The sequence below is a fragment of the Ctenopharyngodon idella genome, chromosome 9 (assembly GCF_019924925.1).
Source record: "Ctenopharyngodon idella isolate HZGC_01 chromosome 9, HZGC01, whole genome shotgun sequence".
NCBI lineage: Eukaryota > Metazoa > Chordata > Actinopteri > Cypriniformes > Xenocyprididae > Ctenopharyngodon > Ctenopharyngodon idella.
In genome coordinates this window covers 21,493,238-21,508,878 of record NC_067228.1, presented here as the reverse complement: position 1 = coordinate 21,508,878, position 15,641 = coordinate 21,493,238, and the positions used below count along the sequence as shown (strand labels likewise).

The following is a 15,641-nucleotide window of genomic DNA, read 5'->3' as shown; positions in this document are numbered from 1 at the left end:
AGCTGTCAAACATCACAGACAATGTAAGAGGAACTGTCTGCCTTTGGGGCACAGATGATTTAAAAAAAAAAAAAAAAAAACATACCCAAACTTTTTGATTTGTTCTGTGAATGTGTGATGTTGGTAAGCAAATCTAAACATATCCTTTATAGAAATATCAACATATTCTGACATTTTTGTGCTATTCCAGATATTGATTGTATTATTTTGAGTATAATACAGTTTCTGATAAAGTATATTACAGTATTTCATCACAGGGGAATGTGGGTGTTTTTGTATATATATTTATTTATATATATATATATATATATATATATATATATATATATATATATATATATACAGGTGCTGGTCATATAATTAGAATATCATCAAAAAGTTCATTTTTTTATTATAAATATTTTTAAAAATGAAACTTTCATATATTCTAGATTCCCTACATGTAAAGTAAAACATTTCAAAAGTTTTTTTTTAAATTTTGATGATTAGAGCGTACAGCTCATGAAAGTCCAAAATCCAGTATTTCAAAATATTAGAATATTTCCTAAGATCAATTAAAAAATGGATTTGCAAAACAGAAAAGTTCAAGTTCTTTAAAGTATGTTCTTTTGTGCACTCAATACTTGATCGGCAGGACATATTACAGCAAATGACTTGCTCCTAGCACAAATTACTGCATCAGTGATCAGCCTGTGGCACTGCTGAGGCACTATTGAGCCTTCAGATCATCTGTATATTGTTGGATCGACTGTTTCTCATCTTTCTCTTGAAAATATCCCATAGATTCAGGTCAGGCATATTGGCTGGCCAATAAAGCACAGTAATATCATGGTCAGCAAACCACTTGGAAGTGGTTTTTGTACTGTGGGCAGATGCTAAAGTCCTGCTGGAAAAGGAAATCAGCATCTCCATAAAGCTTGTCAGCAGATGGAAGCATAAAGTGCTCCAAAATCTCCTGGAAGATGGCTGCATTGACTTTGCACTTGATAAAACACAATGGACCAACACCAGCAGATGTCACAGCCCCCCCAAATCATTATTGACTTCAGAAACTTCACACTAGACTTCAAGCAGCTTGGATTCTGTGCCTCTCCAGTCTTCCTTCAGACTCTGGGACCATGATTTCAACATGAAATGCAAAATTTACTTTTATCTGAAAAGAGGACTTTCGACCACTGTTCACTGTCCAGTTCTTTTTCTCCTTAGCCCAGGTAAGATGCTTCTGACGTTGTCTCTGGTTCAGAAGTGGCTTGGTAGTCCTTTTCCTGAAGATGTCTGAGTGTGGTGACTCTTGATGCGCTGACTCCGGCTTCATTCTACTCATTGTGAAGCTCTCCCAAGTGTTTGAATCGGCTTTACTTGACAGTATTCTCAAGCTTGCGGTCATCCCTGTTGCTTGTGCACCTTTGCCTACCCAATTTCTTCCTTCCAGTCAACTTTGCATTTAATATGCTTTGATACATCACTCTGTAAACAGCCACCCCATTCAGTAATGACCTTCTGTGACTTACTCTCTTTGTGGAGGGTGTCAATGATTGTCTCCTGGACCATTGCCAAGTCAGCAGTCTTCCCCATTAGTGTGGTTTCAAAGAACAAAAGATACCCAGAATTTATACTGTAGGGATGGTCATATAATGAAACTCAAATGTAAATATTCTAATATTTTGAGATACTGGATTTTGGACTTTCATTAGCTGTACGCTCTAATCAACAAATTAAAAAAAAAAAAACTTTTGAAATGTTTTACTTTACATGTAGGGAATCTAGAATATATGAAAGTTTCATTTTTTAAAATAATTTACAATAAAAAAATGAACTTTTTCACGATATTCTAATTATATGACCAGCACCTGTGTGTGTGTGTGTGTGTATATATATATATATATATATATATATATATATATAATATAAACATATATAAACACACACACACACAGTCAAACTAAAACGTATTCTGATACCTTGAACATTTCATTCATTATTACAGTTTATTCACTATAGTTTAAAAAAAAAATGGTAATAAAATATGACAAGATCTCAGAGTTAAACTAATTAAAAAGAAATTAATCTTAATTATGCCAGATAACACTTAAGCAAAACATGGTCAGGTCAAAGTGTCTGAATAATTTTTGGTTCCAAAATTTTATCAATTTTACTGGTAGTCCACTGTATGAAGATTTTTTGGGTATAATATGTCACAGTTTACTTTATTTTGCTATCCTCACCTACATAAATGAACTATAGTGTCCAGCACCTACCAGTAAAAATATATCAAAAATATCATAAATGTCTGAATAATATTTGGTTTGTGTGTGTGTATGTGTGTGTGTGTATATATATATATATATATAAATAATATACAGGTGTGTGTCCACAGTGTGTGTAAACAACCAGCCTATAATGGTAAAAATCCACCCACTCCTTATTTTATAATCCCCATAAATCATAAACTGTCTCTCCAAACAAGCGATTCCAGATTTCCCCCTACTCTTATGTAAAAGTAAGCCCCGCCCATGACTGGTGACAATCTGCCATATTAGCTTAGATACCACACTGACTGAGCAGTCCGCCATTTTTGTTTCCTCGCTATAGCAGCTGGAGATATACAAGGACTGCTTCACAAACAACAGTTCAACACAGTTCGACACAGGATTTGCACAAAAGATTAACATTACAGTACATGCTTATGCTCAGAGGCGGATCTAGAAAATTATTTATAGGGTGGCATGAGGTCTATGAGGGGTGGCAACACCAAAGCAAGCGCCCATGCATAGTTTTTGGAGATTTATAGCATACACAATTGTGTTCACAAATATTGCATTACCACATACAATACTAATTATACCACTATACTGTTTAAAATTAAAAATAAATATCAAGATTTCAATATTCATCATGGCACCAAGTCAAGACACTACATGAAAAACACTCTAAATGAGTCTGAGCTTGTATCACTAAAGGAGATGAGCAGTTTTATTAATATTACTTAGGCTACTTTGATGGTATAAATCACATGTTTTAGTACAAGTTAAAGAACAAAAACTTTTGAATTTCCATAGTTTTGCAAACAATTTTTGAGTATCTGTTATTACCAGAGGTGAGAATATCTGTGTGTGTTCACCCAGAACACCCTATCAACCACATACTCTACCAGCATACTCTACCAGCAACTGCATAGCAAGAGCCTAGCAACACTTTAGCAAACACCCAGAACATCTATCTATTCTGGCCTAACTGACCAAACTATTTACATTTTTTAAACAAGACTTTAAGTTGGCTTTGACAAGCCAGCATAAATTTGTCTTTAAAACTTTTCAATCTAGTTAGAAATTTTTCTTTATTGCTAAAGGCCTTTGCACACTGAGTCCGAAAATTTTGTATGCGCTTTTTCGTATTCGTGATCCTAAAAATTTGTCACGCACAGAGACCTTGCATGCTGAGTCTGTGTATTAATGAATCCGTTGCGGAAAAATTTGCAAAACAATACAAAATGGAGTCTTCAAGCAGTGAGAATGATTTCTCTTAAAAAGAGGAAATATTGGGTCCATCCAATCCCGAGATTGCATAGAGAGAGGAAGGAGAGTTCCACCTCATCAAGGAGCTGAGTGATTATCCCGAGCGTTTCAAAGTTTACTTCAGGATGTCAGTGGCTCAGTTTGATGCTTGCACAATCTGTCTTTATATTCTGTCTCTTTGTATTCTGCACTTTTTGTCATACAGTGCTACTTACTGCTTTGTGCTGTAGACGACGTGGATCAACTTGTCAGATGGCATTCTGGATTTTGGCGTTCGCTTGTACGGTGGCTCTGAATTGTCAAAACGTCTCTCAAAATTTCGGACTCACAAAGTCCCTGTAAAGTCATTTTAAAGTATGTGTTCTGAGTTTGTCACACCGCAGAAAAATGTGTTAACCACCCAGCCAAATTTGAATGATTAAAAAAATTGGCAAGTAAATGAAATAAGTTATCAAAATCTCGAAAAAAATTGAGCAGTATTCTTTGCTCTCAAACACTGGGGGCGTGTCGGATGTCGGCGCTGAAACCACACCCACTCGTGAGATCTGCCGTCTCAACTGACTTGTCTAATGAGTCAAACGTATTGATGCATATAAACAAAAGAATCACGTTAGAGGGTTGCAAAATTTAGTAGAGTTACTGTGGACTTCCAACTGATTATAACATAAGCACACACGGCAACTTAAACTTATTGGTGGGCACGTACTGCCGACTGTTGTCGAGTCGACAGATGACGGTGCCGCGAGACGGGAGGATGAAGGCCTAGACGGGAGAGACTCTGTCCAGCCCCATATCATCGGTTGTCGGTGGGACGGGAGGATGAAGGCCGTTACGGGAGGATGAAGCCCGAGGCGGGAGATAGTCTGTTCAGCCCCATTCACCAAAAACAGCGGATTATCAGTGAATCCCAGCTGTCTGATGAAAGTTTGTAAAACTATCCGGTGTAGAACGATCACTTTAGTGACAAAATTAATCCACCCCTTCTTCATATCATCGTTTTAGGAAATTTAAATAAGGAGACCGAGCTGTATTGTATATTATAACAACCAGGTAATATGCATTTGCGTGACAAAGGCATTACTAGCTAAATGTACAAAGGGCTGTATAACTAACGATAATGACACTCGAGATTGAGCGGGTGAGCTGCTGTAGCGTTAGGGGCGGCGCCATGCTCGGGGGCTCCAGTGCGTCATCGAACCCCCGTTTTACCACCGCCCAAAAAATCCTGAACAGAGAATTGGTGAAAAACTGTTTAACGCTCTAACTTCACAATTCAGCACTACATAATTCACAGTCTTTGTAATGTGTTTCACATTACATTGCTGTGTTTCAGCAATATATTTGTAACATTTATAACGTGTTTAGAAACAATTCTCAGAATTGGCTTTACAGGGACTTTAAGGCACATTTTCTCACAACTATAAACACAATCTCAAAACTAGATCTTTCATTAGTTGAAAAGCATGAGAAAAGTATATGTATATGAACTTGGTATGCACCACAATACAATCAATTACAGTACAGTAAAAAAAAGCATAAAATTCAGCATCGTCTGCACATTTGGCCAGATTTCATTACAGTATTCAGTACTATAGCAGTATATTGGTCTTCTGACACAAGACTATATCCCTATAGGCAGTCATTTCTCAGTTCTGCATATAGTTTACTGTACATGTGCTACAGTTTACTGTACATAGAATAGTGAAATTTCCCTCATCTAAAGTACTGGTACTGTGTACTGTAATTATACTGTATGTGTAAGTTTAAAACCCCCGTAAATGATTTTTTTCAGTGCTCTCTCAGATTTTGACAGGTGTGTCATCAGTTTTGCTACCTAATGTTGTCATTATTAAACATTTTGAGAAGTGTCTTTGTTTTGAGAACTGAACGAATGGTTTGGGGAACTGGGTCAACTGAATCAACTGTGTTAGCAGTCGAGAAAAACTAAAATGCGTTTAGATTCTTACCTAACATTGCTATTGGTTTCTGTGATCGGGATCTTCTTATTGATTTCATGTTATTGTTTGACAGATGGCAAACAGAGCCTTTATCCATGATGAAAGTGGAGTGGCCAGTCGGAGAATCTGCTTGCCAAAAATTATTAAATGAATCATATTCAGATGGGATTACATTTCTCAGAGGACTTCTGAGTTAGCTGAGAAGCAGTAATTTTCTGATTCACGAGCAAATGGAATAACATTTCATAAGTGAACTTGGCTGCGCTGTGTGTTTTTGACTCACAAAGAACCGGTTCATAAGAGTCATTTGTTAATGAAGCTGACTACACTGGGCGAGCTGCGTGCGCGTACAACCATAATGCACAGTTTATTTAAAGATGTTTTCTTGCGATTATTTTGCGTTACGCTGTCGTCTTATGTCATCACATTGAAGCGCCGCTGCTGAAAAGCAGTATTTGAAACACTGCTTACATTTATATTTTATTCTGTGATAATTCTAGGGTGGCACTTGCCACCCCGTGCCACCCCGGTAGATCCGCCCCTGCCTATACTATACCGGGCTGCGGGTATGCTGGATGATTACTGATGTACAGCTTTACTAACATACAGGAGAGTTCTTGGAACATTAGAATATCGTTAGGGGAATATTAGTATAACGTTAGAATAACGCAAGGCGAACGTTGGAATAATGTTGGAATAATGTTATAATTACGTTATAGGAACATTAAAATAATGTTAGAAGTACGTTTTAATAACGTTTGGGGGGACTTTAGAATTTTGAATAACGTTAGGCAAATGTTATAAACAACAAATAAAAACAAGATGGTTTGTAATACTGATTATAGTCCTCCATACAGCCATTTTCCATATCACTTATAATATACTGGGTCACGGGTTTGCTGGATGATTACTGACGTACAGCAAAGTAATGATATCGGAGTAAAGAGGTTAGTTGAACGTTCTCAGAACGTTAGAATAACATTAGGGGAATGTTAGAATAACGTTGTACAAACCAAAAACTAACGTTCTTTTTCCGTTCAGAAAACTTTTCTGGCTAACCAAAAACAAACCGTAAAAAGAACATTCTGGGAACCAAAACCTGTTAGCTGGTCCCCAGTTAAAACAGAATGTTCCCCTAACATTAGTATTTGGTTCCCGTTTGGTTATTTTTTATTTTATTTTTATTTTATTTATTTTTATTTTTTTTTTTTTTTGAGAATCAAATAATAATGTTCTGGTAACATTCTTTTTAGGTTTTCTTTTTGCAACCAAAAAATAATGTTCCCAAAAAAAACCCCGTTTATAGTAATGTTAGAATAACATTAGGGGAATGTTAGCATAACGTTCTACAAACCAAAAACTAGCGTTCTTTTTCCGTTTAGAAATCTTTCCTGGCAAACCTTAAAAAAAGAACATTCTGGGAACCAGAAACTAATGTTCTGGCAACCAAAAATTGTTAGTTGGGTCCCAGCAATAAAAGAACTTTCCCCTAATGGAAAGTTTTGTAAATGGTTTTTTTTTTTTTTTTTGAGAATCAAATAATAAAGTTCTGGGAGCATTTTTTTTAGGTTTTCTTTTTGCAACCAAAAAATCTTTCAATAACCTAAAAATAACTTATATAGAACGTTTATTATAACGTTGATGATAAGCCTACATACATCCAATTTCCATATCGCTTATACTATACTGGGTTGCGGGTGAGCTGGATGATTACTGACAGTACAGCATTACTGACGTTGGAACATTAGAATATCGTTAGGGAAAGTTATTATAAGTTATAGGTGTAGGAACCTTTTTCCTCATCGAAGCAGAGACCAGGAGACGTTGGGATAATCTATCAAGCAGACGTTACTCTTTATTGAGAAACGCGCTGTGCGTCGCTGTAGTCATCCAAGTCCAACTAAGGCAGTGTACATTGTAGTTTATATACATTTTAGGGGGCAGTGCTTAGGGATAGAGATAAAGCACCTGGGAGACGACCTTAAACAAAGCATGCAAATGAAGTATTCAGGTATAGGAACCCACCCCAGACTCTAGAGTGTCGCAAGTCCTAATCCAATCAGCATAACTATTCAATAAATGGGACAGGGGCTCCAAGAGCCATTAAAGACAAAAGGTGAGAATCTCAGTAATCTGACTCATTAGACATACAATAAAGAGAACAGGAACTGGCAGAAAACTTTTGCTGGAAACTTTGCTTAACAGAATCATTCATCTGATATCATTTTAACCTTAAAATGCTAAATACAATGTACTTCACCTTAGTATTTCATGTAATGTTATGTCAGGACGTAGGATCAGCAGATTTTAAACAGATTCTTAAATTTGTAATCCCACATAGGAATGTTAGAATAACATTTTTTTGAGAATCAAACAATAACGTTCTTGGAACGTTCTTTTTAGGTTTTCTTTTTGCAACCAAAAAATAACATTCCCAGAACATTGTAGTGTGGTCATCTTTCAATAACCTAAAAATAAATTATATGGAACGTTTATTATAACTTTGATGATAAGCCTCCATACATCCAATTTTCTCTATTTCTGCTGTTACAAAAGCACCACCTACTGACAGAGAATGGATTTACATTTTCATTCAGCCTGTCTGCGGTGTTTGTTTGCAAAGCTCAGACCACATTTTGCGCTGTTGTAAATTTAGAAGTTAAGTAAAGTTAATGGAAAATAAGCTAATGTGTATTCTAAAAAAATTCTGATTCTAATTCATATAATAAGGTATCTAGAATTATTAATTGAGCTGGTTAAATAATCATTTTGACTCATCCTGTTTCTTAAAAATGGTTTAAAGGAATAATATGTTTATCTTTTTTTTTTTTTTTAATTTAAGGATTTTGAATGGTAAAATAGTGGTCTCCTGGAAAAATGGTTGGGAACCACTGTGCTAGTCGATGAATTGAATTAACTTAACTCCACAACAACTACATAAATGTATCCACTAACCATTCAGAAACGTCCAGCTGCATTCTAAAAGTTGTAACTTCTTCCTGAGTCTCTCCATCAGTGTCCGACTCCTGTTTGAACAATGTAAGGCTGAACACCGTTACTGACAATTTCTGACATTTTGGCTGCATGAGATTCTCCAGTTTTGTTGTTGATAATCTGAAGCAAAGCTCCACCCTCTTCTGGAAAGCAGGCAGGTAGCAGCAGCTCATTTGCATTTAAAGGGACACACAAAAACAGCATGTTTTTGCTCACACCCAAATAGGGGCAAATTTGACAAGCTATAATAAATGATCTGTGGGGTATTTTGAGCTGAAACTTCAGACACATTCTGGGGACACCAGAGACTTACATTACATCTTGTGAAAAGGGGCATAATATGTCCTCTTTAATTCTTTAGTCGTTAATGAAAATAAGTACATTATTATATTGCTTCACATGTCACAAGTTCCACCATGTCCATTCACATAATGATAAATATAATGAACTTTTCATTCTTATGAAAAAGTATTCCTATTTGAATTTACATGTTAAGCATTATATAATATTTGATAATGATGTATTGTAGTTATTTTAGTGTTAATGTAAAAGAGTATGATAACTCAAAAATGGAAGCCTGTCATAATAATTTGGCTAATAAATGGATTTTTCAAATATCTTCAGTAATATTCAAACATATTTTCCGTGGAAACCCTGAATTTGCTGAGATCAAATTAAAATAACTGATTGTATCCAGAAGTTATTACTTTTAGACACAAAGTAGTGTGACATTTTACTGACCTTCCCCAGTTTATCAGAATATCATATTGGTACAATGGAAGAAAGCTGACATTTTTGTGCCGAGTCAAAGGTCAGTATTATTCTAGATATTGAGTGCATTCATTAAAATTAATGAGGCCGTTCATTAGAAATAATAAGTCTGTGTAAATGTTATCCTGCAATGGAAGATTCAAATAGGCACTAGTAAGTAGCCGCTATAGTACGAGTTCCCCCGCAGCAAGGTTAGGATACGGATTACGTGAAGATGGACTGCAGAGAGCACTTGCCTGTGTGCAAATTCAATTTCATGGTTTATTTAAACCAGCACTTGACATAGTGTTGACCTCCCCTTGGATCTCACTGCAGGAGGGCATGAATTAAAGTAAACAATAAATCTTGGCTAATTTACGAATGTTCACCGATTCGTTTCTGCTTTTTATTCCACAAGAACTAACAGCAAGTACTGCCACCGCAGCTGCAATAAGCTCTTGTTTTACCTTGGTCTAGTGATTAAAAATTACGCAGGTTGTGTATATGTACACGGATGATTTATTGTTGTATTTTAGGCAAGCATCCCTGGCTGATGTAATTTGATTATATTCAGTGTACTCAGGTGGAGTGGTGGCTTGAGACAGGCACGCAGACTCTCTCCACCACACAGATGCAAATGAGCCAGACACAGAGTTCCTGCTGTGTTTGAGAACACTTGCTCTATCAGCATCCTCCAAAATAAATAACAGGGCTAGAAGGCAATGCAGTAAATTACACTAAATGAACCAGAAAGACAGACACCTCTGCAAAACTAACGCAAACCTCACGCATATTGTGCTTCCTCAGACAGATTTGCAGCGACAGAGCAACCTGAAGTCATTCATTTTCAGTGAGAGTTGGAGATGTGAGGTGATATAGTGACTGCGTCTGTTGGTGATCATGTGAGCGCCACTGTCTGCACTCTCATTGGTCTGATCTCATTAGTATTCATGTTTTTGTTTTGTTTTTTTCATTTACATGTACATATTTGTACATTTGGGCATTGTACATTGCTGAAATGTAGAGTACTGGTGTATTGACAGCATCTATAGCAGTGGTCGGCAATAGGCGGCCTGCGGGCCAAAACTGGCTCGCCAGCAATAATATCTGGCCCGCAGCCAGATTATTTTGATAGCGACTGGTTCTGAAATAGATCTGTCTGGAGACTGCAGTTCATGGTTGCATAGCAATGACAGATGCCACGGGAGAGCAAGCACTTTGGAAAGGAGGATAAAGAGGTAGACGCAACATGTGAACGGCCCCTAATATTATATTCTTTGCAAACAACAGATAAGACGAACCGGCTTTGCATTCACAAAACCAGGTAGGATGAACGCATAGTTGTCTTTCCATTCTTCTTTGTATGCCCTATTTTTGCTGTCAACTTTCCTCTTTAGACTCTTTGATAGTGCCATTTTCTCTCATCAGTTAGCTTAAATGTTAACATCACTCTGCACACGACGTAATAGCGTACCTCCAGCATGCAAACAATTTAAAATATGCAGTTTAGTACGTGAGGATGCCAAGGAATAATTCTGAGTGTAAAATTAGGCTACGTCAAATAATTATTACAATAAGTTAGGCTCCATTGTGTAACAAGCAAATTAAAATGATACACATTTATTATTCACAATAAAACATAGTTCGTTAAGAGCATGACTCAAACATGCCATTAATGGGCTTATTCAAATCTGCTTTTTTTGAGTTATTTTTATCCATTCCGCATCTCCCACATATGTGTGTTTTAGCAAGGTGGTCTGTGTTGCAAGATGGTGAATGAAGATACTTGCCAGGTTATGTGTCACTACTCTGCTTTATTAATTTATCAAGTGTAAAACCCAGACACTGCCACACAAATGTGGCTTTTTGTTAATGACTGTCCTACTACAGGATTTAATACAGAGTAACAGCTCACTACAAGTTACATAAGACACTGTAACTGTCACAAGTGAGGCTCCCGCACTTCCTCTCCCGCACCACCGGAGGGAGCCTTCACCGGAATATTGAGACCATCATTCAGACTACATTTCCCATAGGCCCTCATTCCTGGGACTGATTGCACACACACCTGCACCACATCACACTCACACTATTTAAGCAGCACGCACACACACACACACTGCGAAGTCTTGATTTGCCCCGGTGATCATTTCTGAGCGTTTTCTGTGGATTGTTTATACTGTTGCCGATTGGACCGTTTACCTCTTGTGATTCTCTGCTGCCTGCCTTGATTCTTGCCTGTTTACTGGACTGTGTTTGTTTGCCGCCTGCCCTGATCTCTGCCTGCTTCCTGGTACCGTTTGTCTGCCGCCTGCCTCGACCATTGCCTGTCCCCGTTTACGTCTCTGCCTCTGCCCTTACCTGTGTATATACTATTCTTAATAAAAGCTGCAAATGGATCCCCATTCTGTTGACCCATCATTACAGTAACAGTCTGTCACAGGCAATTCTAGTTGCATTTTTCGTCAGTTAATTTCTTAAATTATCCTTTGACTATGTTCTGGCCCACCATCTAGTGGCGAAATATCTTTTTGGCCCGAACTTACTTGCCGACCCCTGATCTATAGCATAAAAATATTTACATATGTAACATAAATACTTTGGGGAAAAAAGTATGCTTTTATTTTTATTTTTATTTTTTTTATTATTATTATTAAACTACCATTCAAAAGTTTGTGGACAAAAAGACACAATAAAATTATATATATAAAAAATATATCACGGTTTCCACAAAAACATGAAGCAGCACAACCGTTTTCAACATCAATCATAATAAAAAATGATTCTTGAGCAGCAAATCAGCATATTAGAAGGAAGAAATTAAATTAAAAATACAATAAGTAGATTAATGTACAGTCACAATAAATTTTGTTTCAATATACCATTACATAAAGTCAAATGAAGTTGAATACAGCATCAGAAATTCAGCCTGGTCACATTAATACGTACACTGTAAAAAAACATTCCGTAGTTTTTACAAAATAATTTTGGCAGCTGTGGTTGCCAGAATAATTTTGTAAAAAATACAGGAAAACTGTAAACACATTTATAGAACAAAATGTACATTTTACAGTATAAAACTGTATTTTAAGAAAATTTGAATGTAAACCAATAAATTCAACAATGCACACTACTACTAAAATCTGTTTTTTACCTTTAACATATACTGACAACCACCATAATAATGCAGGTGGTAAAAGAGAAAGACACATGAAGAATCAGAGTTCATCACAAGTAGCTTTTCCACGAGCTGAAATATAGACTAATATAAGAAGGTGCACAGAGTCATTCACGCAAACGCAAAACATCATCATGGTAACCCACAATACTTAAATAATGCAATAAACATTCATTAAACAACAGAAAATGTAACATAAAACCCTAATGTACATAACTGATAACAAAAACTATTAAGAAACATGATTATTTAAACAAAATACTTTCAAATGTGGAGTGTCACACAGGGAATTGTGGGAATATCAGTTTACAGATTTTGACTGTAAATTATACATTGATTTTGTTTTTTTTACGTATGTAAATTGTAAAATTTACAGCATTTTACTGTGAAAATTACATAAATGTCTAGTTAGAGCTTTTACAGTTTTTTCCTGTATATAATACGGGAACTGACTGTTAACCTATTTACAATTTTTTTTTCTGTAGCGTTTTTACAATATTTTACTGTTAAAATCACATTCATTTTTTACAGTGTAGGTATTAATACATAACTTTCAAAGACACAAAATGTACATTTTTGTATGTTTGGATAGGTGCTGAAACGTACAATATGGACGTATTGGCAGCATTTAAATGTAGCATTATTACGTTTTTACAGCAAGAAAACTTAAAATATTTACGGATCTTTCATGTCATAAAGATATATGTATAATTTCCCTTTCATTATTTTATAGATAAATGTAAGATCCCTAAACCGAAACTAAACCTATTTTATACAGAATTTTAAAAGAATAAAACATAATAGGCAGAAATGTGTAGGAAAATGACAATTTTATTAACAATATAGCATTAAAACGATATTTTGAGCCACTAATCCTACACCTACCCGTAAACCTACCCATAACCATTTATTTAAACTACCTACTTATAAATAAAAGAATAACAAACAAACAAGCGTAACGCAATAATTTATTTATTGCAACAAAATGTCAGAATTGGTACCAAAAGTAGTTCAAATGATGATCAGTTGCAGTCGCAGTCCTCTCTGGCGGTAATAGTTTTTTTTTATGGGGTACGGAGCAGAATTTAACTTATTATTCCATTAAAACATGAAACTCTGGCTTCTGTCTGTGAAAACGCTCATTTCAAATGTCAATCCACTGAAACACGTCATGTTGCAATCTGTGACAAAGCAAGTGAGAACCAATGAGCATTCGATATCATTGCCGTAAACCATGTCGTAACACTTCTCGAGGTCGCAACTTTCAAATTGGAATCATAACGAGCACGGGCTTTGACTGTGACGGTCGCTGCTGAGAATGAAGATCAGATAAAAGGCTGAATTTGGGTCTGTTCCTTACAAATGTATAGATTCTAAAGATTTGGAGTACAGCGAACAAATAAAATTGATGTGATTTGTGAATTTATGTTGTGCTTATGGTTATCAGTCGCTGCATAGGAGAAAATACATTTTGTGTCTCACTGCAAACAAACCAAATATTACAAAATGGTTAAACAATTACAGAAATGTTATTCATTTTAAGGTTTTAAAGTGTAGTAACATTATGTAATCCTCTGAAACGAGTTTGCAGCACAAGTCACGACCAGAAATGTTAAGTAGATGAGTAAACTGCATTTAATAAATGCGACTAAAAACATGTATTGATATGACAACACAACAGAATCAAAACATTAATGCCACAAATATTAATACATGGGAATTCATACACATTCAGACTTGGATACGTAAATAATTTACATTTTATTACTGTCAATACGTAAGTATTTTACATTTTAGTGCTATAAATACGTCAATGTTGTACGTTTTTGTGTGTATCAAAACGTAAGTAAATGTACGTGTGGTAGAACCGCACTTTACGTAAAAATACACACGTATTCTCATGAGATCACATTGCGAAATCACACCAAATATTATCAGTTATAATATCAAATTAATCAAATGTGTTAAATAAAAGTGAGGCCATTGAACATGTTTCATTAATATTTAATTAAATTAGTAAATACAATCCAGCCAACCTATTAATTGCATGAAGTCAATATTTAATGGGCCTAAAAGGATTTGTAAGCATAATACGTAAGATGTACAATGCTTACGTTATTGATCCTGTCAAGATGTCTTTACAGACAAATACCTATCACTTGTAAGATCACGTTGGTGGTTGAATTATATCGTTGCTTGTTTGTATATAGTTAAACTCTACTCACCTTTTTACCACTGCCTACGGTCACTGTCATTTATATCACCTCAATTCACCAACTCTTATCAAAAGTGAATAACTGAATTCCAGTGTAGACAGGTTGTTAAGGAACGCTCACAATGACAGTGCTTAACTATTTGGAGGTCACAGAGTCACTGTACAGTTGATTGCTAGTAGCAGTCTTTGCATAATGAACCCCTACTAGCAACCAACAGTACAATGAATGCTCCTGTCATAGTCCATGAAACTGTCTGCACATGGCAGAAATCCATATCAGATAGGTTGTGTTTTGCATTACAGCACATGAATGACTGGAGTATTTTTGGTTTTGCTCTGGTAAATTTTCGCTGACAGAAATTTCTGTCACATTCTTTGTAAATTGTTTTAGAGTGAATTTTTGCTGCCGGTATTCAACGCTTTGTCGTTTCACTCTTGGTATGAAAAAGCTTCTTATTTCCCTGAGAGTTTTTTTTTTTTTTTTTCCCAATTAGGGATCTTATTGTGCATGTTTTGAGCAACTTGCTGCGGTCTTTGGTGTCCACTAAATCATGCCGGGTGTGTTTAAGAAGGCACATATATTGATTATACCACACGTACTAATCTTCACCTCACACTTATGGATTAAAATGTCTCAGTTAATCAGTTCCTATTATTATGGGGTAGGTTGTGGGAGTGTCTTCCACAGTGCCTCTTGGTATTGCGCAGAGCTTCAAGAGTCATTTAATTGGGCTTAGATTCCCACATATCGAAAACTTCATTTTAGGAGCAGATGAAAGTGTTACTCTAATGAAAAGAGTCGTCTTCTGGGTTTTTTTGTGCACTCTGCCTGTGCCGTTAATGAGTACTGAGAAGCTTAGCTGGCAAGTCTGACTGAGTCTTTTTAAGGGCCAAAAAAGTTCTCTGCCGTGTCCTTTAGAGTAGTCAGCAAACATTGTCACCTTTGTAAGTGGCTGCATTATTAAGTTGATCCCTGTCATGAGCCGAGATAAGAATAAAATGTTAACAATAGGGAGAGAAGATAAATTGAA

General features: G+C 35.9%; 1 protein-coding gene across 4 annotated transcripts in view; it reads left to right on the top strand.

Annotated features, from left to right (window-relative positions):
- thsd7ba (thrombospondin, type I, domain containing 7Ba) overlaps window positions 1–15,641 on the top strand; it is a 234,178-nt gene that overhangs the window by 147,707 nt on the left and 70,830 nt on the right. The gene's annotated exons all lie outside the window — the stretch shown is intronic.